Genomic DNA, 22784 nt, shown 5'->3' on the forward strand with positions numbered 1-22784 from the left:
GCTGAAGGCAGCCACTTAACCAACTGAGCCACCCTGGCGCCCCATTATTTTTGACTATAGGTACAAAGTTGTAGAACAGGTCCCTAGAACTTATTCATCTTAACGGAAACTTTATGCCCATTGATTCATAGCTCCCTATTTTCCCCTTCCCCCAGCCACTGGCAACCACCATTTAACTCTCTGCTTCTGTGAGTTTGACTATTTTAGATATCTCCATTTTAATAACACATTTTCTTTATCCATTCTTCTGTTGATGGACATTCAGGGTTTTTCCAAATCTTGGCTACTGTGAATAGTGCTGCCATTTCTCCGAAGAAGATATACAAATGGCCAGCAGGTATATGAAAAAATGTTCAACGTCACCATTCATCAGGCAGATGCAAATCAAAACCACAATGAGATATTACCTCACACCTGTCAGGAAGGCCACTGTCAAAAAAAAAAAAAAAGACGACAATACACATGGTGGGGATGTGGAAAAAATGGAACCTATACACAAGGTTAGTGGGAATGCAAAATGGTCAGGTGCTATGGTAAACAGTATAGAGGTTCCTCAAAAAATTTTTAAAAAATTACCATATGATCCCGCAATCTCACTTCTGGGTATTTATCCAAAAAAAGTGAAATAAGGATCTCAAAAGTGTATTAGCAGATGTCATTTTTAAAGATAATCTTTTTGATGTATTGACTTTGGCTCCAGTGCAGATCACCTACTTTTAAAATGAGTGTGCCAATTTGTTTAATGATCTAATACCTATGACCCCATTCATATCAGTATCTGGTTAATTGAAGAATTCCATTCAATTTAATTTAATAACTATTATGGGTGCTTACAATTTTAAGCACATAGATGTCTCTGCCAATCCAGTAATCAGTTAAAATTATTTCTCTCCTTATTTATCTATGAACTTCTCAAGGTGAAAAATACCTAAAATTAGAGGTAGGCAGAATTTTCTTCCATATTATTGAAAAATCATAATTGGAAAATTCAAGAAGTTTTTGATGTAGAATAACAAAGGATGAGCACTGTTATCTTCTTTTTAAAAGTGACAGAGAAAATAATAATTAACTACTGATTATTCACAACAAATTCTGAGGTAAATTCTATGTGACCCAATTGTCAAACCTGTTATGTGGTAAATTTCATACGGTATTATTTTGGCAATACTTTGAAGAGTGGAAATGAGAAGACTTACAGTTGAGCAATGCAGCCTTAATAATACGCTTTAGATCACAGCTCCTTGCCATATATCACAAGCTGACGTGTAATAATTACAAATAGTAGAGTGAGCTTTGTGAATTCTAGTCAGAGAGGGGAAAATAGGTGCTATGAGAGCCTAGAGAAGGCTTAGTGGGGAACTCACAGCTTTATGGAAATAATGGAGTTTACTTGGATGGCTACAAATGGAAATGGAAAGGAACTTATGGTTGGACAGATAGAAGTATGGGTATAGAGAATCCCAGGAATAGGGAAAGGCATAAACAAAAACAGGAAATGCAGAATGAATGTATTAATAGACACAAGGAGCATAGATATGAAAAGGAGAAAGTGCTTGGAGATAGGTTGGGAAAGGTCTTGAAACTATAGGAGACTCCTCACTTACTATATGTTATACCTTACTGTAGGCAAATCCTAACTTCCAATAATTGGCTTTAGTTGTGCTCATTCTCTTTTCATGTTATGCAGCTTTAAGAAGATTCCTTGCATCTATCCTACATGTTTTGACATATTGTTAAACTGCATTCTATACTGTTCACCAAATATTTTGTATATGCAAACCTATTTCTTGAATAAGATTTTCAACCACTCGGAGACAGGAGCTTTGTCATGGTCCTCCTGTAGTTTCCAAAGTGGAGACAGACTGACAATAAAAGTAATTATGAAAGTCCTTTCCAGAATACATTTAAGATATAATTGGTGTTGCTCCTTAATAAATACTTGGTGAGGTACAAGAGATAGAAGATGGCTGTTTCCAGAAACTTTCAAAAGAAAAGGTTCTGAATTGAAAATAAAATAGTTTGACATCCTGCATGAATTATCAAGAGACTAGAAAATAGAGTACCTAGCTATGGAGGTCAAGGTTATATTATACTCAAGAAGTGACAGTAACGAAAGTCAAGCCCTAGATAGCAATGGCCACTCTGTCAGCATCAACAAGGACCAGCAGTCAGGGAGTACAACATCAAAAATGCATCAGTTGCAGGGCTAATTGGTGAGAAAAATGAACTTGTACTTTAAAGAAATTTGTGCCTAAAAATCAATCCAAGACTCAACCACCTGCTCAAGGACATGAAACAATTAAAATATAAAGTATGGCTCTTTCTTTTTAAGATCAAACTACCTATGATTGTTAAAGATAAGATTTAACTCCTTAAACTTTAATATTATTATCCTTCTGCTTTATTTTCTTTTTTCCCTGAGATTGTCGTCAGAAGGATGCATGTTTATCACATGATTTTATTTTAGACCTTTTTTGGTCACTTGCTAATATGCTTGTCAGTATGTTTAAGATGACTGTAACCAGTGATGGAATTCAAATTATTTTCCCCACATAGGCCTTCCTTCACTCTGATGGTACTAATGGTTGACTCATTATTTCAATGGCATTTTCTTCAATGTCACGATGTCTCTCTGAGGGTGTGTTTCATTTTTGTAATTGCTATCATCCTGAAGCATCCCGATTTCTCCGGTGACAAGCCCTGCCCCTAAGATTTGAGATTCCCAGCTCTTACAGGAAATTTCAACCTCTTAGAGGGTTTTTTACTCATTTTGCCAAAGGCTGAATTTTTTATCTGTAGATAAGCAGTTTTTGGAATTTTGTACGATAAAAAAAATTCCAGTCATATGTTCTTTGATAGTTTACAGTTTTCATGACATAGGGAATTATAAAGCAGGGGCTACTGGTGTCGGAATTCCTTTATCTCTGACTTTTCTGTAGCTCCTGGTAAACATGGTAATTTTTGCTTCTCTTGAAGAGAAAATAAGCACATATAATATGTACTACATTGTATTTTGAGATTCTTAGCACAACCCAATAGAATGCTATATGCCTAAAACAATGAGTGTGTTAAAAAAGGGAAATTATCAAGTATGAATTTATATATTTCTTAGCACTTAAACTGCACATTTTGGAGGTATTGCCAAAGGGACAATATACATTGGGTTTTGAACTCACTCAAATTAAAAACAAAACTCATCTTTTATTAATCTCCAGCTCTTCTAGTTATGACCCACTTATCACTGATTTCCTAATTGCATAAATGCTTGATCATGAGTAACGTGGGTCCTGTTTGATTATGGTAGGTATTCGTTTCATTACATTAGCTTATTAATTTGCTAAAAGGCACCAGAGCAATCTATATTCACACCTAGAATTCTAAAACTGCAGGCCACTCATCTGTTTTTGCCCACCTCAAATCTGCAGCCAGAGGGACATTTCCAACATACAAATATGTTCATGCCACCACCTTGCTTAGAACTATTTGTTACCTTCCCATTACTCTTAGGCTAAAGCAAAGCTTGTTAGTTTGATCTATAAATTCTACAAGAATTTGACCTGTAGCTCCTGCTCCAAGATTGTCTTGTATTTTGCTTCCTCTTGATACCATGCTTTAGCCACACACTCACCTCTATTCCATTTCCCCTCAAATAGATCCCCACTATAGCACTTAGTATGTTGCAATTATTTGTCTCTCTTTCTTATAGATTATTAGTACCTTGAAAGGTACTGTCTTGTTATTTCCCTACCCCCAATGTTTAGGATAATGCAGATCACGTATTAATTGCTACTATAAAATACTTGTTTAATGAATACATTTCAACGAATAAAATTTCCAGCTGCCTAATTAGAAAAATTTATCACTACTAATACATTAGTGAGGAGAAGCACCCCCCACCCCATAAGAGCACAATACCTTAATTCGGTTAAAATACAAATTTTCATACAAGTCCTATGTAAGAATGTATATCCTTTCGACTCAAAGTGTTATACAGGAACCAGCAACATTAATGATACCTGGGAGCTTATTAGAGATTCAGAATCTCAGGCCCGACCCCAAAACTACTTATTTAGAATCTTTTTTTTAAATAAGACTTCTAGATAATTTGTGTGTATTAAGTTTGAGAAGCATAGAGCACTAATTGACACTGATTTATAAAAGAGCTTTATATCAGAGTTGATACAGAGGCATATGCTCCTATATGTTGAGAAAGCCAATTTCTCCTAGAATAATTTATAAATTATGCTTTCAACACATCGATCATGGGTGGCAACTGCTGGCCAAGAGCTGTGTGAGGCGCTGGACAGACCATGATGCTTAAAAGTAATGTAGTTCCTGTCCTCGTGCAGGGTTCCACCTGTTCAGAAGATTAACATTAAAAAAGCAAATAAAAACTATCATACTCATACATACTCATAATTAAAGCAAAGTCTAACAGAAAATTTAGGTTAATATAAATCAAATCAAAATTTTAATAATTTTAGAAGAGAAATGATTCCAATTTCAGCTCATGTCAAAATCAACTATATCTAAGACAAGCATTATGAATAAAAAAGTGGTATTGGGCCTTGTTCTGCTTTTACATTAAGCCATGTTTTGATATCATAAAAAATAGAAATACGATGGCCAAGTAAGACAAATGATACAAATATGATACAAGGGGTATTTTGCATTAATAATAAAATGAAACCAAATACAAAGTGAATAATAAATAACACTGAATTATTAATTTTTTGACAAAAGACATTAAATCCCTACACCTGGTAAGATGCATCAAAATAAACTGCATATTGTATAAAAGAGGTAAATAATCGAAAATATATTACCAGAATTAAGAAAAAATGTGTGAAAGTATTTTTAAAACAAAGAAAGAAGTCTTCTGTTTCTGACCTTGACTTAATAGCTTGCGTCAGACCAATCCTTTCAATGAGAAGAAGTAGAAAAGGTGGCAAAACATTTAAAAAATCTGTTTGGAGATATTGAAGACAAACACACAGCAAGAACTTGAAGAACTAACTTCCGATAAAAAATGACGTGCTGCATAAGTAATCTGACATTTGTCTTATCTTGAACCCTTGAGCCATTTTACAATTCTTTTTTTTTTTTTTTTGAGCCATTTTCCAATTCTTAAACTATGGCCAAGAGGAGAAGAAGATGAGCAGAACTTTAAGCAGTCTTAGGGATCTGGGAAGAAAATATGATATCCAGGGTTAACCAGGAAGGATAGCGATCTATCTGTTAGTTATGACTTCCAAAAGGCTATACCTATGGATAAAGGAAAAAGGAAAAAAAAAGATAATTTTTTAAAAAAGCTGATATTCAGCTTTTAATCAGCTAAATTCCAGTTTAGGTGAAGGTGATCTTCTTGTAGCCTAACATTTTAAACACACACATACACACACACATACACACACACACACACAAATCTTATCTGGAAGAATATATCAATTACACAAAGCACCAACCCCACCCTCACACACATACCTTCTTAAAATCACAAAGGTAGGTATTCAGCCAAACATTGTTTAGAATACAAAATATTGGGGAACTATATATCAGAGTCATTAGACCTACACATTAAAGTAACTGTGATCAATATTTTTTAGAAAACAGAAAACATGATGGAGAATTTCAACAGAGATCAGAAATCTATTTTTAAATAGTCAAATGCAAAATCTAGAGCTGAAAAATATAGCAACTGGATTAAGAGCTTAATAAAGCAGCAAGAAGACTGGTGACCAGAATATAACTCAATAATATATAAAATGATGCAAAGATTGAAAAAGAGAACATACGGAACATGAAAGAAATCTTTAACATTTCAGTAGGAGAACAGAGAAAAAAATATCCAATTAAATAAAATATCCAATTAATTAAAAATAAAAACCTGAAAATGTAAATCCAAGTGAACACTGAATGTATAAAGCAATAGTAAGTCTGAGCCACTAAAAGGTTAGCCAAAGAATGTATAATTAATGAGGTATTAGGGAAAGAAGAGTAATAAAAATAATGATCAAAAGAAAGAAAAATGTATATGGGCGCCTGGGTGGCTCAGATGGTTAAGCGTCTGCCTTTGGCTCAGGTCATGACCCCAGGGTCCTGGGATCTAGTCCCGCGTCGGTCTCCCTGCTCCTTGGGAGCCTGCTTCTCCCTCTGCCTCTCTCTCTCTTCAATGAATGGATAAATAAAATCTTTAAAAAAAAAAAAAAGAAAGAAAAATGTATAGAAAAAATGGGAAAACAAAACAGCAAAACTATACAAAATTATATAAGGTAAATGGATTCAAAGTGCATAAATTTCCATTAAATGGAAATTAACAAAATATAGAAATGATTTCTAAAAGCACAGTTTTCATCAAATGTAAATTAAATAAATTATCTCAAAAGTGGTCAGATGGGATAAAAACCAAAACCCAACTCTTGCTGCTTATAAGAATAACACCTTAGATACAAGGAAATATAGCCAAAAGATAAACCTACAATTATATGGTCAATTAATCTTTGACAAAGGAGGCAAGAATATGCAATGGGAAAAAGTCTCTTCAACAAATAATGTGGAAATCGGGACAGCTATATACAAAAGAATGAATTGGACCACTTTCTTTCACCAGGCACAAAAATAAACTCAAAATGGATTAAGCACCTATATGTGAGACCTGAAACCATAAGAATCCCAGAAGAGAGAACAGGTAGTAATTTCTTTGACACCGACCATAGCAACATTTTTCTAGGTATGTCTCCTGAGGCAAAAGCAACAGAGGCAAAAATAAATTATTGGAACTACATCAAAATTAAAAGCTTCTGCACAGCAAAGGAAACAACCAACAAAACTAAAAGACAACCTACTGAATGGGAGAAGATATTTGCAAATGACATCCCTAGTAAAGGGTTAGCATCCAAAATATATAAAGAACATATACATAGCTAAACACCAAAACCCAAATAACCCAATTGAAAAATGGGCAGAAGACATGAACAGACATTTCCTCAAAGAAGATATACAAATGGCAAATAGACACCTGAAAAGATGCTCAACATCAGGGAAATGCAAATCAAACTACAACGAGGCATCACTTAAACCTGTCAGAATGGCTAAAATAAAAAATACAAGAAACAACAAGTGTTGGCAAGAATGTGAAGAAAAAGAACCCTTGTGCACTGCTAGGGGGAATGCATACTGGTGCAGCCACTATGGTAGAGTATGGAGGTTCTTCAAAAAATTAAAAATAGAATGACCATATGATCCAGTAATTCCACTACTAGTATTTACCCAAAGAATACAAAAGAACAAATTGGAAAAGATATATGCACCTCTATGTTTATTGCAATATTACTTACAATAGCCAAATTATGGAAGTAACCCACATCCACCAATAAATGAATAAAGAAGATGTGATATGCAGACACACACACACACACACGCACAGACACACACAGTGGAATATTATTCATTAAAAAGAATGAAATGTTGCCATTTGCAACAACATGGATGGATCTTAAGGATATAATGCTAAGTGAAATAAATCAGAGAAAGACAAATACCATATGATTTCACTCACATGCAGAATTTAAGAAACAAAACAAATGAACAAAGAAAAAACAAGGGAAAAAAAAACAGATTCTTAACTATAGAGAACAAAGTAACGATTACCAAAGAGGAGGTGAATGGGGGGATAGGTGAAATAGTTGAAGGGGATTAAGAGTATACTTATCATGATGAGCACTGAGTAATGAATAGAATTGTTGAATCTCTGTATTGTATACCTGAAACTAATATAATACTGTATGTTAACTATACTGGCATTAAAATTTTTTAAAAATATGAAGGAAGTTATGGCATAATTAATTAAACATTAATCAAAAGAAAGCTGGTATAGCTATAGTAACATGAGACACAGTATATTTTGAGAAAAGAAGCATTAAAGGCCTTTAATAACAGTAAAAGTATCAACCTACCAAAATGATAACACACTTTAAAATCTGTATATGCCTAATAACATCTGGCCTCAAAATGTATAAAGTTAAAATGGATGGAACTACAAGAAATACACAAATATAGAATCATAATAAAAGACTTTAAGACACACCTCTTATTAAATGATAGAAGAATTAAAGAAAGTATTGCTAGCAATTTAGAAGATTTAAACAACATAATTAACAAAATCAACATAATTAACATCACATATCACTATATCTAGAGCTGTACAATACTCTTTCTTTTGAATGCACGTAAAACACTGACCATCACTGATCATCTGCTGACTTTAAAGCAAACCTTGACAAATCTCAAAGAATTGAGATCAAAGAGAGGATATTCTCTGATGATAATGGAATTAAGTTATAGATCACTTAAAAAAAAAGACAAATAGAAATTCCTACAATACTTGAAAATTAATGATACACACTAAATAACATATTGAAGGAATCACAACAGATATTAGAGTATTTGTAGCAAGCGAGAATAAAACTGTGACATCAAAATTTGTGAAATAAAACTAAAGTAATTCTTAGAGGAAAATTTACACCTTTAATTGCTTAGGTGATAAGTAATTAAGGAGAAAAGGTTGGAAAAATAAAGATTTAAATATTCATCTGAACAAGTTAGAAAAGAGCAATAAAGTAAACTCAAAGACAGAGGAAAGGAAATAGTAAGGGAAAGAGTAGACATTAATGAAATATAAATCAAATGTTCCACAGAGAAAAGTCATTTTTTATTTATTATTTTTTTTAATTTTTATTTATTTATTTGACAGAGAAAGACACAGCGAGAGAGGGAACACAAGCAGGGGGAGTGGGAGAGGGAGAAGCAGGCTTCCCGCCAAGCAGAGAGCCCGACGCGGGGCTCGATCCCAGGATCCTGGAACCACGACTCGAGCCAAAGGCAGACGCTCAACAACTGAGCCACCCAGGTGCCCTGAAAAGTCATTTTTTAAAAGACTGATAATATTTATAAATCTCAAGCAACACAAATGTATTCACAGAGAGCACTTGCAAATGACTATTAGAAATAAAAAGGGAGACATCCTTAGAGATTCTGTAGACATTAAAAAGAGAATACTATGAAAATTAAATGAAATAAATTCCTAGACAAATGCAAAGCTTATCAAAGCTGACATTAGACATAGAAAATTTAAATAATGCTCTATTCAATCCACAGTGAAAAGGTTTCCACAAAGTTAGTTCATGGCCCTGACAGCTTCACTGGTGAATTCATCCAAACACCCAAGTAAAAACAAACAAAAAACATTGTGATAATCTGACCCCTAAAATATTCCAGAATACAGAGAAAAGGGGAATCATTATCAGCTCATTATGAGGAATCAGAATAGCCTTGATCCCAACACCCAACAAGGACATTAGAGGAGAGGAAAATTACAGGCCAGTATCTCTAATGAACATAGATGTAAAAATTAAAAAAAAAAAATCACAAAGGCAATCCAATAATATATCAAAAGGATAATACATCATGACCAGCTGGAGATGTTTCCAAAGAAAAGATTGTTTTTAATGTTTAACATCAATCAGTGTAATGAAATGAGAATTTCTCAATGTGTATTCGGTACAAGATGTTAGACTAAATATGTAAGAGCTGTGAATTATGTAAGACTGTTGAATCACAGACCTGTACCTCTGAAACAAATAATACATTATATGTTAAAAAGAAGAAGACAGTAGGAAGGGAAAAATGAAGGGGAGGAAATTGGAGGGGGAGAGGAACCATGAGAGACTGTGGACTCTGAGAAACAAACTGAGGGTTCTAGAGGGAAGGGGGTGGGGGGATGGGTTAGCCTGGTGATCGGTATTAAAGAGGGCATGTATTGAATGGAGCACTGGGTATTATATGCAAATAATGAATCATGGAACACTACATCAAAAACTAATGATGTAATGTATGGTGATTAACATAACAAAATAAAAAAAAGAATATCAATTTTGTTGGACAAAAACATAATTGGTGAAATGTTTTTTGCCTAAGATAATGGATTTCAATTTTATTTTCCATTTTGATATTTTCCCTTGATTTTAAACAATTCTGATAAATTTCCTTTAAAAATAAATATAACACGTTATGGTAAAAATACAAGTCATCCTACTTTCTGGCCTCTTATTCTAGACACCACTAGGACTAAAAACTGCCTTTTTATCCATGCCTTTTATTATATTAGTGCTCTCTGGCCTCACCTCTAGTGTAAAATTTTATTATTCATCTTTTATTGCTTTCAGTCTCCAACATTCACGGTCTTTTATGAGAAATTCAATAAATTTTTCTAATATAAGATATCTCAAGAAGACCAATAAGTTAGATGTTAGAATAAAGGGGGGGGTTTGAAGTACCTCAAAGCATATGCATTTTGTTCCTATTTATAACAAAACACAATCTATAGCTGTTCAGATAACAGAGTTCTCAGAGTATACATGGTCATCAGATGAACGTGAGTTTGCAGAGATGCTGGTCTTTATTATACTTCTTTGGATCATTTAACATTTGTAAACATTTTTACATCTATTTCCGCATTTTTATATGGAGGATAATAATAGAACACATCTTATAGGGATGTTGTGCATATCCAATAGTTCTCACACTTAGTAATATTGTTGTTAAAAGGGAAAAGCCTAGAGACGCATTTGCCTAAGTTCAGAAATGTATTTTGACATTTTAGTTACTCAGTAATAAGTAGCAAACAGCCATTGAAACTGATATAAGGTGGTACAGGGTTATCAGTTCTGACACTGTAAACTACTTTGCACGTAGAAACAGAGAAGATAAGAGGTATGTGCTTTACAAAGCACTTAAATTACTAGCAAGGACAGAGTTGCAGGACATATTTTGAAGTACATGATGGTAACCTTAAAGTGCTTTTTCTAACCTCTGAATGCTGTGCCCCTTAATAGCATTTACTGAGATTCCAGTTTTCCTTGGAAACAATCTTTCTCTTTAGACTCTATCCATGGATCACCTTGAGAGCCTCTTATCTCTGTCACATTTTTGTCTTCCTTATCTTCTCTTTCAAGCATTGAATGGAATCAATAAGAAAGTGTCACTTTCAAATAAGACGGATGCAAATCAAAGAAAAGGGAACGAACGGGTGATTAAGTATTAAATTGACTGGTCTGTTAACTTGTAGCTGAATTTCACCATTCAGGAGCCATCGATAACAACTCACAAGTAAAGCAGCATCAAAGGATTTGTCTGTGATGTGAAGCAGAGTTTACATGGCTCCTTCTTGATGGCATAAGCATGTTCAGATCCCAAAGAAAGGAAGGAAAAATCCCCAGTTCTCTGAATTTATAAGGTCATGCGGCAAAGCTTACTTCTAAGGAGGAAATGTGAATGCTGGAAGAGCCAACCCTCTGAACTAGTTATTACGCCATGACGCCAGAGGATTTTCTAATTTCCACTGAAATTGTTTCTGCTCATTAATGTTAATTACCAATAATTTTCAGACCCCGGCCCCTAGAACAGTTTTGCAGGCATATAAATTCAATAAATATGGTATGAGTAGAACTAATAAGTAGTAAGGTGGAAACCTAAAACCCCAGAGAAAAATAAGGCAAATGTGAGTTGGGTTTGTACTGTGTCCTTAATTGAACCCTTCTTGATCTGTTGGCTGCATACGCCCATATTCAAAAGCCGTTCTCATCCCTTCCCAAGAAAGTTCTCTCTACTGTGACAGTAACAAACCTTTCACAATACTTCGATATAAGGGGTTTGGAGGACTCATCTCCTTTTGTAAACTCTGGATGTTCACATATAAAATTCCCTTTACTAGCATGAGAGCTCTCTAAGATTGAGAGGCACAGTGAAAAAAAAAAAAAGCAGATTTTGACAGTTTCAGAGACTGGAGCCCCCCAGGTGAGACACTTTTTAGGTACAGGGCAGACACAGGTTTGCGGGATTAGAAGCCTGCACAATTTGGGAGCCCTAAGAAAAACAGCATACAAAGTTACAGACTGAAAGTAAGGTCTAAGAGTGAATTTTTAAATAGAATGAGAAAACTGAATAGTCACAAACTGCAAAATTTGAAAGAACAAATATAAAAGTATATGACCACATGAAAATGTCACCAGAGCCTCTTCTTTCACTTGGGACTTTAGAAGGTACCTGCATAAGTGAGGGGCTTTATTCTCTTCTCTCTCCTCTAATTAGCCAGAAAAAGATGAGCAGGTTATTTACTTCATTGATTCTCCAATTAATTATTTGGACCTCAAAAGTGTGTAAGAAAAACATTTTTTAAATAATACATTTAGAAACTGTCCTGGGCAGTTCCTGCAGATGTTCCATAAATGGCAAGTGATAATTAATATAATTATAATTTACATTCTTTTTTTCTAAAGATTTTATTTATTTGAAAGAGAGACGCACATGAGTTGGGGGAGGGGCTGAGGGACAAGCAGACTCCCTGCTGAATGGGGAGCCTGACATGAGGCTCCATCCCAGGACCTTGAGAACACAACCTGAGCCAAAGTCAGATGCTTAACTGACTGAGCCACCCAGGCACCCCTATAATTTATATTCTATTACATACTGCCTTTTACAGTGACTGGTATATATTGGAGACCACCCAACACTTCAAATAATATCCTTTTACAATTTATTATCAAGGGACCCATAGTACATTTGTCCAATGGTGATGAAACAGTTTTTTGTATTCCTTTAAAATATTATGCTATAGTGCCGCATTTTATTAGAAAATATGAATACGTTTTATAAAACATATCAAAATTAATGTAAACTATTTTTACAAATATGAAGGCTGACATTCCATTTTATAGCAGCAATCAGCTAATAATTTAGGAAAAGGAGGAATTAAAACACCTGAAATTTCATTACCGCTCACTGCATTAATTTTTTTCCAACTTAAGGCAAATATATTAAAACAAGTCAGAAAAACTAAAATGTCTACTCACATCCTGTGGAATCCAGATAGTACCATCATGTTTGTTTGTTTGTTTGAAAACAGGTTTTCTATAAGTGTTAACTGTATGAAGTGGTAGTGGTCTCATCACTGAACTTTACCGGGAGGCATTCTTAGCTTTGTCAACAATTCTTTTCCAATGTGGCTTCAACCCACACCACAAATATTTGTATTCCTTCTTATGCTCCCACTTTCTTCTTAATAGTCATTATCAATCACATACTCTTTTCTATCAAAAGCTTAGCCTCCAAACAGGAACAGCTACAGTAAATATTAAATTCATATTAAGAAGTAAGGCAAGGTGGAGAGAAAAGTATTTTTGCTCTGTGGAGCAACTGCAGTGGTTGTAGATTATAGACAGCTGCAGTGCAATAAACATTGTCCTGAAAAAGAAGTTGCCCCTTTTGGGCCCACAGTTTAAATGCCAATAAATGTTAACAGTTAAACTGGTATTTTGTTATCATCTGTACATCTATATGAATGTGAGTTTGCAGAGATTTTCATGTTAACATGAAAATATAAATGAGTATCAATGTATGAAATTGAGAGTAATCTATGATCACCATTTTTGATAATTCCCTGTGACTTATTAACATCAACAGTAGTAAGGCATCTTCAGGGCATGTGCTCTTGATATGTGCTATGAAGTGCTCTGAACTACACTGCCCTCTGTAGTCTTCCTCCCCAGTAACACATGACTCCAGGCTAATGACAAGAGAAACACTGGGTACAACACAGTCGGAGAAGATTCCACAAAATTCCTGACAAGGACTCTTGAAAATTGTCAAGGTCATCAACAAGGAACGTTTCAGAAACTCTAACAACCAAGAGTATCCTAAGGAGATAGGACTGCTACATGTAATGAGATATTCTGAATGGGATCTTATAGCAGAAAAGAGAGAAGGAAGTCTGAAAAAAGAATGGACTGTAGGTAGTAACAATGGCTCATCATTGGATCACTAATTGTAACAATGTACTATAATGACATGAGATCATAATGAGGTAAGAACCTGATCTGGTCTGTTTGTGAAATCCACCATCTTTGTAAATTTTCTATACACCTGACAGTAATTTTAAATTAAAAAACATATTAAACAGCCACAAAAATTTATATAAAGCAACCTTGAAAACAACCTGAAAGGAACTGCTCAACTATTTTATTAAAAACACTAAGAAAAAAATCCCAGGCCATATATTAAAAGAATATGAGTTAGGAAAAAACAACATGCACCATTTTAATAACAGTTAAACCAAAGCATACTCTTCTAGAGTTAGAAGAGAATTCAGAGACCACTAAGCTCCAGTGCTTCAACGTATGGACACTGAAACCAGAATGTTGAAGTGCTATTTCCAAGGTCAAGCTCGGAGTCATGATAACAAGTTGAGCCAAGAAATACAGGTCTCTGAAGCTGGTGCAGTGCTCTTACTATTCTCATAAGAAATGGAAGTATTACGGTTTTCAACCTCACAATGTATCAGCATAATTAAACTAGAGTAAATGAATCAAACAAAGAGTGCACACTTGTAAGCCTCAACTGGGGGTTAAAGGGCCTGCCCTCAAGAGTCTCAGAATTTTATGGAGTCAGTAAAGTGGAGGAAAGTGGGAATGGAGAACAGGACACATGTTATCTAACCTTCTATCTTGAAAGGTTTGAGATTATTTCATTAAGTTAAACTGATTTATCTGAAGTCAAGTAATGAGCCTGGGCATTGCTGATTATTATACACATAGTATAAGTATGTAGATTTTCCCCAGTGTATTGAGTTCTCTACCTAAGCAAACTCGAGTTTCAAAAAAGTGGCCGGAATAGTGTTTTTAGATGAGTGGCTATTAGTTATGTCTACAGCATAGCTCTCAGCGTCAGGGTCAGGGTTTGACATTCTCCCCAGTTCGAGCTATTTAGCACTCAGTATTTCTATTTCCCTAACCTACATACCATTATGTATATAAAAGAAGGTCTGCTACAGAAATATTTCACATGGAATGTGAAAGGGCAGAATAAAATATGAATTCACTCATTTATAACTTAAATTAATTTTGTAGTTAATATGCATAGAAAATATACTTCACCCGAGGTGAGGAAAAAAAAAAAACCCACCAGTCACCTCCAACAGGAAATACTTATTATAATAGAAACATAACCCTTAAAAATCTAGTTTTCAGGGACGCCTGGGTGGTTCAGTCGGTTAAGCGTCTGCCTTCAGCTCAGGTCATGATCCCAAGGTCCTGGGATCGAGTCCCGCATCAGGCTCCCTGCTCCATAGGAAGCTTGCTTCTCCCTCTGCCTGCCCCTCCTCCTGCTTGTGTTCTCTCTCTCTGACAAATAAATAAAATCTTTAAAATATATATATACACACACACACATATATATATATATTGTTTTCAAAAATCAGTATTTTAAGTCATTAAGGTTTTTCTTTTCTTTCAGTTACTGTATCACATGGAAAGATACAAAGAATAAGATGCTTTGCCTGCCCTTGAGTAACTCAGCAACCACCATGGAGCTCTTTAAAACCCTCAGCAAACTGAAGAATGCTGTAATTTAAGAAATGCACAAAGTGTCAAGAGACCCCAAATAAATAAATGACCAACACAGTTCAGGAAATTAGAGAAAGATCAGAAACCACCTGATTTTATGGTTGTAGTTTCCCTAATTCTAGATAAATCGTTGGTTCTTAAAAAAGTAAAACTTTGGCTTTTAAAAAGTCTTACATCTGGAGATTTTATGAATATAAATTAATATACATTAATTATTAACAAGTTAGTTAATAATTAATGTAAAGAAGTGGGTTATAACCAGAATCTAATGATCTGGCTTCAGAGACACAATACCTTTAAATTTATTTATTATCATTATAGTTCCACAGAAATTAGGAAAGAGACATGTCTCATCACACAAATATAATCTTCCACCTGAGGGTCCTACTGCCCCTAAAGACTCCTTGGACTTCTAAGGAGTCATATTGGAAATATATGAGCCATTTTCATTCCCAGTGACAACTCTCCCAAACTTTTCATGTCTGAGTACTCTTACATTTGTGTGTGTGTTACAAATATCAACATAAATTGCCACATGATATTTGACCAACAAGCAAAATAAATAAAATAAAAAAGAATGATATTTGACCAACATGCAAAATAAATAGAAAAGAAGAAAGCACCCTAAGCAGAGCAAACAACCTAAAACAGAAGCAGACAGCAGAAAATCGCTGGATTAACATGTCGCCAAAGCGTCCGGTCTAGCTACCAGCTAGACTACAGTCTAGCTACCTAGCTACGTAGGATGTAGGGGGTAGGACACAGAGTGGAAACGCAGTTTTCATCTAGAGAGCCTGGAAGGCTGGGGTACGGAATTTTACTCTCGAAGCTTCAGGCTCTGTGAAACAGAGAGCAGAGAGGTGTTACTACACAGAAATCTTCAATGAGTAGACAGAGGCCAAAAGCCTAAGGCCCTGCAGCTGGAGAACTGGAAGGAAGACAGGTGATGCAAGCATTTAGCAGGGTACAGTAGGGGTTCCGAATTCTTAATTTGCATATGTCTAGATGGCAAATATTTGTATTCAAGAGTTTGCCTCGGGGTCCTGCTAGGCAGCTAAATAAACTGATAAACAAATTCAATCCAGGATCAATGGGTGAAAATAGGATGATATACTCTGTATTAACATGTAGGTAGCAACAAACTGACTTACCAAAGAGAGGATGGCAAAAATGCACATTTCCGGAATTCTGAGAGTTTAATAAACTGATCCGTTACGGTGAAGGGGCCTCATACCAAAGCACTGTAGACAGTATTAACTTATTCAGCAAAAAAAGCATGGGACTTTATATACTTCAAAATCCTTGGCATAAATCTATTATTCCCAGAGATTTGATCCCATCATTTGAAGATGCTGGCAGCCAGCAGAGCAACTGGTCTTAGACGGTGACACTCCCTGACTTCTATAAAATAATGCTCTTCTCCATAAAATTTAACAAGTTCGCTGATGTTTCAAGTTTGATGGGAAGTTTTCATGTGTGCAATCCTAGAGAATAAAAGCAGATAATGAAGAGCCCTCCTGTCCTGTCTGTGGAATACCTGAAAGCTGCAAAGGAACATTAATAGACCTTCGATGGTAAACAGCGGGAAGGGAAAGTAGCAAATGCTTTTAGTTGCTTTTCTGATGCTCCCAGCATTAGTGAAATCAATCTTCAAAATGAGAGGGAAACTTAATGGCCAGCCCCTTTGATAGCCTCTGGTTGTGCCCCTGGCTCTGCATGGTTTTATTTATAAGACGTTACAAAATATCCTAGAATAAAGCAGTTTACTTTTTAGTTCCAGACATGATTCAGAGCTATCAATTGCTTATTAGTAATAATCAAATACCTCATTCTTTAAATTGTGAAAACAACAGTAAAATGATTTTATAGTCATGAAGTCCATAAGACATTCTTCTGCTGAGAAACATCCTATAGAGCTGGCCTTGTGTTCATTTATTATTCATCATAATTTGCAGTTTGCTGAATTGCTGTGAAGCCCATTTACAGTTTTACACACCCTTTTAAAAGATGGTCGCATAAACCCTTTGTTGTTGTTTTTATTTCCTAAATTGCGATGCTCAGCTTTATTTGTAGGTAGATGACTAGAAAGATACAATGCATATAACGTATTACAAAGCAGATCTACAGAAGGTTCGATTAAGAAAGCACTTTGGGGTAGAGAACACTCTCAGTGTTGATGGAGGACAGTGGGAGGGGAACGGGCTAGATGGGTGATGGGTATTAGGAGGGCACTTGTTATGATGAGCCCTGGGTGTTGTGTAAGTAATGAATCACTGAATTCTATTCCTGAAACCAATATTTCACTGTATGTTAACCGGAATTTTTTTTAAAAGATCTATTTTTTTTTATTTGAGAGAGGGAGAGAGAGAGAGCGTCCAAGCACACACAAGTGAGGGGTGGGGCAGAGGGCGAGGGAGAGAATCTTCAAGCAGACTCCCTGCTGAGCATGGAGCCCAGACTGCGCTTGATCCCAGGACCCTGAGATCATGACCTGAGCCAAAATGAGGAGTCAGACACTCAATGACTGAACCACCCAGATGCCCAGACTAACCAGAATTTAAATAAAAATTTGGAAAAAAAAAAAAAGTACACACTTTGGGATATGATGAAATCTTACTAGGACAACGAGACACAACCTACATATTTCATCTGTAATACATGTAATCCAAAGAAGGATGATTGAAATTTTTCACAGTAATTTCAATTTTCTCATTATGTGGTTGTCTATTTAACAGATTCCTACAGGAAGGAGTAGGAGAGTTGGTAATCAGTAGTATATTGAGAGTCTGATGATTAAGAGATTTAAAAAAAAATTTACTGTTTTTTTCTTTGCTCACTTAGTTTCATTCTTTTTTCTCTTATTTTTTAAATTTTTTTAAAGATTTTATTTGAGGGAGAGAATGAGAGAGAGAGAGAGAGAGAGGGAGAGTGCATGAGAGGGGGTAGGGTCAGAGGGAGAAGCAGACTCCCCACTGAGCAGGGAGCCCAACACGGGACTCAATCCCGGGACTCCAGGATCATGACCTGAGCCGAAGGTAGGCGCTTAACCAACTGAGCCACCCAGGCATCCCTTTCTCTTTTTAAAATAAAATAATGACAATTATTATGAAGAATGGAATTCACTAACAATTTGGGACATTTTAATTCTTAACTTTTACAAACTTATTCTTGTTAGCACTTATAAAATATTCCAGAACTTCTGGCATACTTGATATAACAACTGTGAAGGTCCGCTTGTTTCCTGACCCCCCTGCCCCAGATATTCCCATGGGGGAAACATTAAAATCCTTAAAGAAAAAAAAAAAAAAAATCCTTAAAAGGATTTTTCTTTTTTTGCAAACTCAGGATGTATTTTCTATTTTTTCTTTTTGCTTTCTTTCATTCTGTTTCTCATCAGAGGATAGCTAGTGCAACTACTTCTATTTAAAATTTACTGTATTTAAAAAAATTTTTTGGGGGGGGTGTGCCGGGGTGGCTCAGTCAGTTAAGCGTCTGCCTTCAGCTTAGGTCATGATCTCAGGCTCCTGGCTCAGCAGGGAATTTGCTTCTCCCTTGCTCTCTGCCTGCCACTCCCCCTGCTTATGCTCTCTGTCAAATAAATAAAATCTTTAAAAAACATTTTTTGGCTAATCTGATCTCTAGTCATTAAATATACCTCTCACCCTATTATAAAATTCTCTTTAAGAGAATAATCTCTTGACTATGTTCTATCTTAGATTAATATTAAGGTTTTAATTGTAAAGTTATGGATCACTCTATTATTCTTCCATTTGAACACATTTTGCATATTTACATTTGTACTATGTGACATGTCCAAGGACACAAATGTTAAATCTTTATTACCAACATATAACAACCATCTCTGTTTCACTTTTAAACTTTTGCTAACAATTTTAATTTTATAGTGCACACGTTTACTTCTGGGGGGACGGTTAAACTACTTTATAAATAAAAAGTCATTATATACTTCACAGTGCTGTGTAGAGCCATGTTGGAGCCTGAGGCAAAAGGAATATGCAAACTCTGGCTTTAATGAAAGCAAACTCATCAATCTTTTTTATTTCAAAATCTACTTTGCTCATCACATTTTAAATTGAGAAAACTGCCATATTTGACAATTTCTCTCAACCGAGAGACAATCTAAAATAATTCTAATTAGGTTCAGTCAGATTAAAATTACAATAAATTGTTTTGTGCCAAATAGCATAAAGTATCACTTAAACATTTGTCAGTGATAATATTGTGAAAAAAAGTACCCATTAAAAATACATAAAAATGTATCTAGGGGTATACATTTTTCTTTTTGCCTCAGGTTTTATATGGTTTAGCATGGCAGTATTCTTTTTAAAAATTTTGATATTTTGTTCATGATTAATTTTTTGCATTAATTTTGATTTCTAAAAATATTACACTAAAATGCTATTATTTTGATTACTGAGTTTTTTGGCACCCTCACTTAAATTCTGCACTGAGACAAATGTCTTGCTTGCCTCAACCTAGTTCTAGCCTGATATATAACAAAATCACCAGGTGTGAAAAAATGTGCACTAAAATAGATAATTCTAAAAAAATCCATTTTGCTAATAAGCAGAGAAGAATTTTGTATATTTAATTTCAAAATTATTTTGGTTGCAATAAGCAGGAATGACTGTCCTACAGTGGGGATACTGGTGTATGACTTTAGTGATCTGTGGATTGATTCTAATGGCTAAGAAATATGGAATATATCTATATATAGCTTATAATCACAAACTTGTGGCAGACTTTTTTTTTTAAAGATTTATTGAATTTAAGGAGAGCGAGCGAGAGTGAGCGTGTGAGTGGGGGGAGGGGCAGAGGGAGAGGGAGAGAGAACCCTCAGGCAGACTCTTTGGTGAGCACAGAGCCTCATACAGGGCTCGATCCCAGGACCCCAAGATCATGACTTGAGCCAAAATCAAGACTTGGCTGTTCAACCTACTGAGCCACCCAGGGGTCCCTATGGCAGATATTCTTAAAACATTCTTGTCGGTTAAACAAAAACAAAAACAAGAAACCAAAAAACAAACAAACAAAAAACGGAAGGAGAATATCTTCTTTTCCTCACTGAAAGGGGAAAACAGGATTACTTTTTATTTTGAAGCTCAGGAGAGTTACACTTACAAGTATCTTTTTCATTTCAACTTTTAAAGTAATACTGCTTCAGAATATTTCTCTGATCTCTAAGGAATGTTTTGGCAAACAAAGATAACTAGAACGCCAGTGATAAGCCAGACTGTTATTCAAACATTCATATCCCGTTGATGGTCATAATGGCTGTCAATCCTACCAAGCTTTGTGCTAACAGCCAAGGAAGCTGACCAGTGTCTTCCCGTGGCTCAAGGCAGACCTTCCAACTCTGCCCATAAGTTGGAATCATCTGGGAAACTTGAAAACAGTACTTTGTACTTGGGCCTTACCCAAAGCCAATTACTGGAAATCTCTTGGCGCCTGAGCATCAGTACTGTTTAAAAGCTCTGCAGATATTTTAAAGTACAACCTGGACTGAATGAAACTCTGACTGGCAGTCTAACGGAGAGAAGACCCATACCACATAAAACTGTTCACCCTTATCTTCACAGTGAGATGGTGCCATGGCAGAACAAAAGGATGCTGTTTTAGAAAAGAAGAGAAACTGCCTATGCAGGATGCTCAGACAGACCTTCCTGAGAGGTAAAAATTAAAGAGAGATTGAAATGATGAGGCACCAGCCACAGAAGGGGCAAGAAGAGCACATTTCAGGCAGAAAAGAAAGACATAAGCCGTGTTTGAATAGGAAAAGAAGGAGGTGAGTGTGCAGAATGGCAGAGCTATAGGGGGTGAGTGGAGGAGGAAAGTGATCAGGAAATAACAGTTTGGGGTACCTGCCCTTCGTCAAGCCCACCACTCTGCCCTCGCCTCGCATTATCCCGGTTAATTCACACTGCAGCCCTTTGAGATTTGTAGAAAGGTAAGTGTAGTAGTTTAAGCTATAATGAAGGATATAATACAGACTTCGTTGAAATTCATGTAGATAGAATGTAAAGGTAATTTTTTTTTTAAAGTAAGTTCCCTCACCTTTCTCCTCCATTTGTTTCTTCAAGTGGGAGTAAATTTTTGTAGGCTGTCCTTCTTTTTAGGGATAAAATGTGGATCAGAACTACTGAATTTTATACAATACAGAGAAAACATTTAAGATATGACAATGCAAGCTGTGGCCATGATAGGGCTATGTCATGAAAGATAAAGCTACAGAGTCTGAGCCAAGGAATTCTTTATTTGACAAACTATCTGCCCAGCAATTATGACCAAATTGGTTAAAGCTGCTAAAATGATGACTATTATGTCAGGTCAAAGCACTTGCTGGCTCAATGACTGCCTTGATATCACAGTGTGCCATAAAATGCTTTTCTCTTAACTGTCATTTTCCCTAATTTGATTGAAATAAAGAATAACTTTGACTGGAACTGGGTTCTGACTTTGGACAACTGACAGTGTAGAGAGCAGATGTGATTTCTGTGACCTTGGCCTTGTCATATCGTATTGAGAAAGGCTTTTGAGAAGTTTTCTGAAAGAGTCCATAACTCCTTTTTGGTCAACTGAAAATAAAATCATTTTGGGTGACTTTTTTTTTTTCCTTTTATCAAACCAAGTAAATGAGGTTATCCTCTTAAGAGCCATAGGTTATGTCACAGGCCATTTTTAGGCCTGCTTCTATGGTCACATTACTTTAGAAAATGGAAATGTCATTCCCAGGTGCCATTCTCCTTCAGGCAAAAAGGTTAACCCACAATTTTGAAAAATATAAGAGGTCAAACCTTTAGAAATCAATAGTAAATGGAGTGAAGATAGCTTTTTATGTATGGAATGTACTCCAATTAAGAAAGCTCTCACCCATCTGGAATGAATAAAGAAAAAAGGTGAGCTTTTGACAAAGACCACTAGGCGTCCCTGCCAAGGTAGGCTCCAGAGATTTGTATCTGCCTGCACTACATTCAAAGCTATGGCTGTTATTAAAATGCTGCCAAATTATAAATTTCATTTTATTTCAAGGAGAATAATATGAGACTTGTTTAGCTCACTTCAAATAAGGAATTCATGTTAAATATCAAATATGAACCAAATAGTCACCAGTACTACACATTCTTCTTAGAATGGAGAAAACAAACATTCCACATTCTTGTGAAATTCTTAGAGATCTAACTATTTCTTTAGCTACTGTTTCAAAGGATAAATTGTTTTTCTGTTATAATTGATTACTATATATTTTTCTACCTGACTTTTCAGGGTCCAAAAAGTAACCAAGCTTGGTGAGTATATGAGAAGCAGCAC

The 22784-nt window shown here is 35.4% G+C and overlaps 1 protein-coding gene across 7 annotated transcripts in view; it reads right to left on the reverse strand.

Annotated features, from left to right (window-relative positions):
• THSD7A (thrombospondin type 1 domain containing 7A) overlaps positions 1–22784 on the reverse strand; it is a 431400-nt gene that overhangs the window by 283987 nt on the left and 124629 nt on the right. The gene's annotated exons all lie outside the window — the stretch shown is intronic.

Source organism: Zalophus californianus, chromosome 12 (genome assembly GCF_009762305.2).
Source record: "Zalophus californianus isolate mZalCal1 chromosome 12, mZalCal1.pri.v2, whole genome shotgun sequence".
NCBI lineage: Eukaryota > Metazoa > Chordata > Mammalia > Carnivora > Otariidae > Zalophus > Zalophus californianus.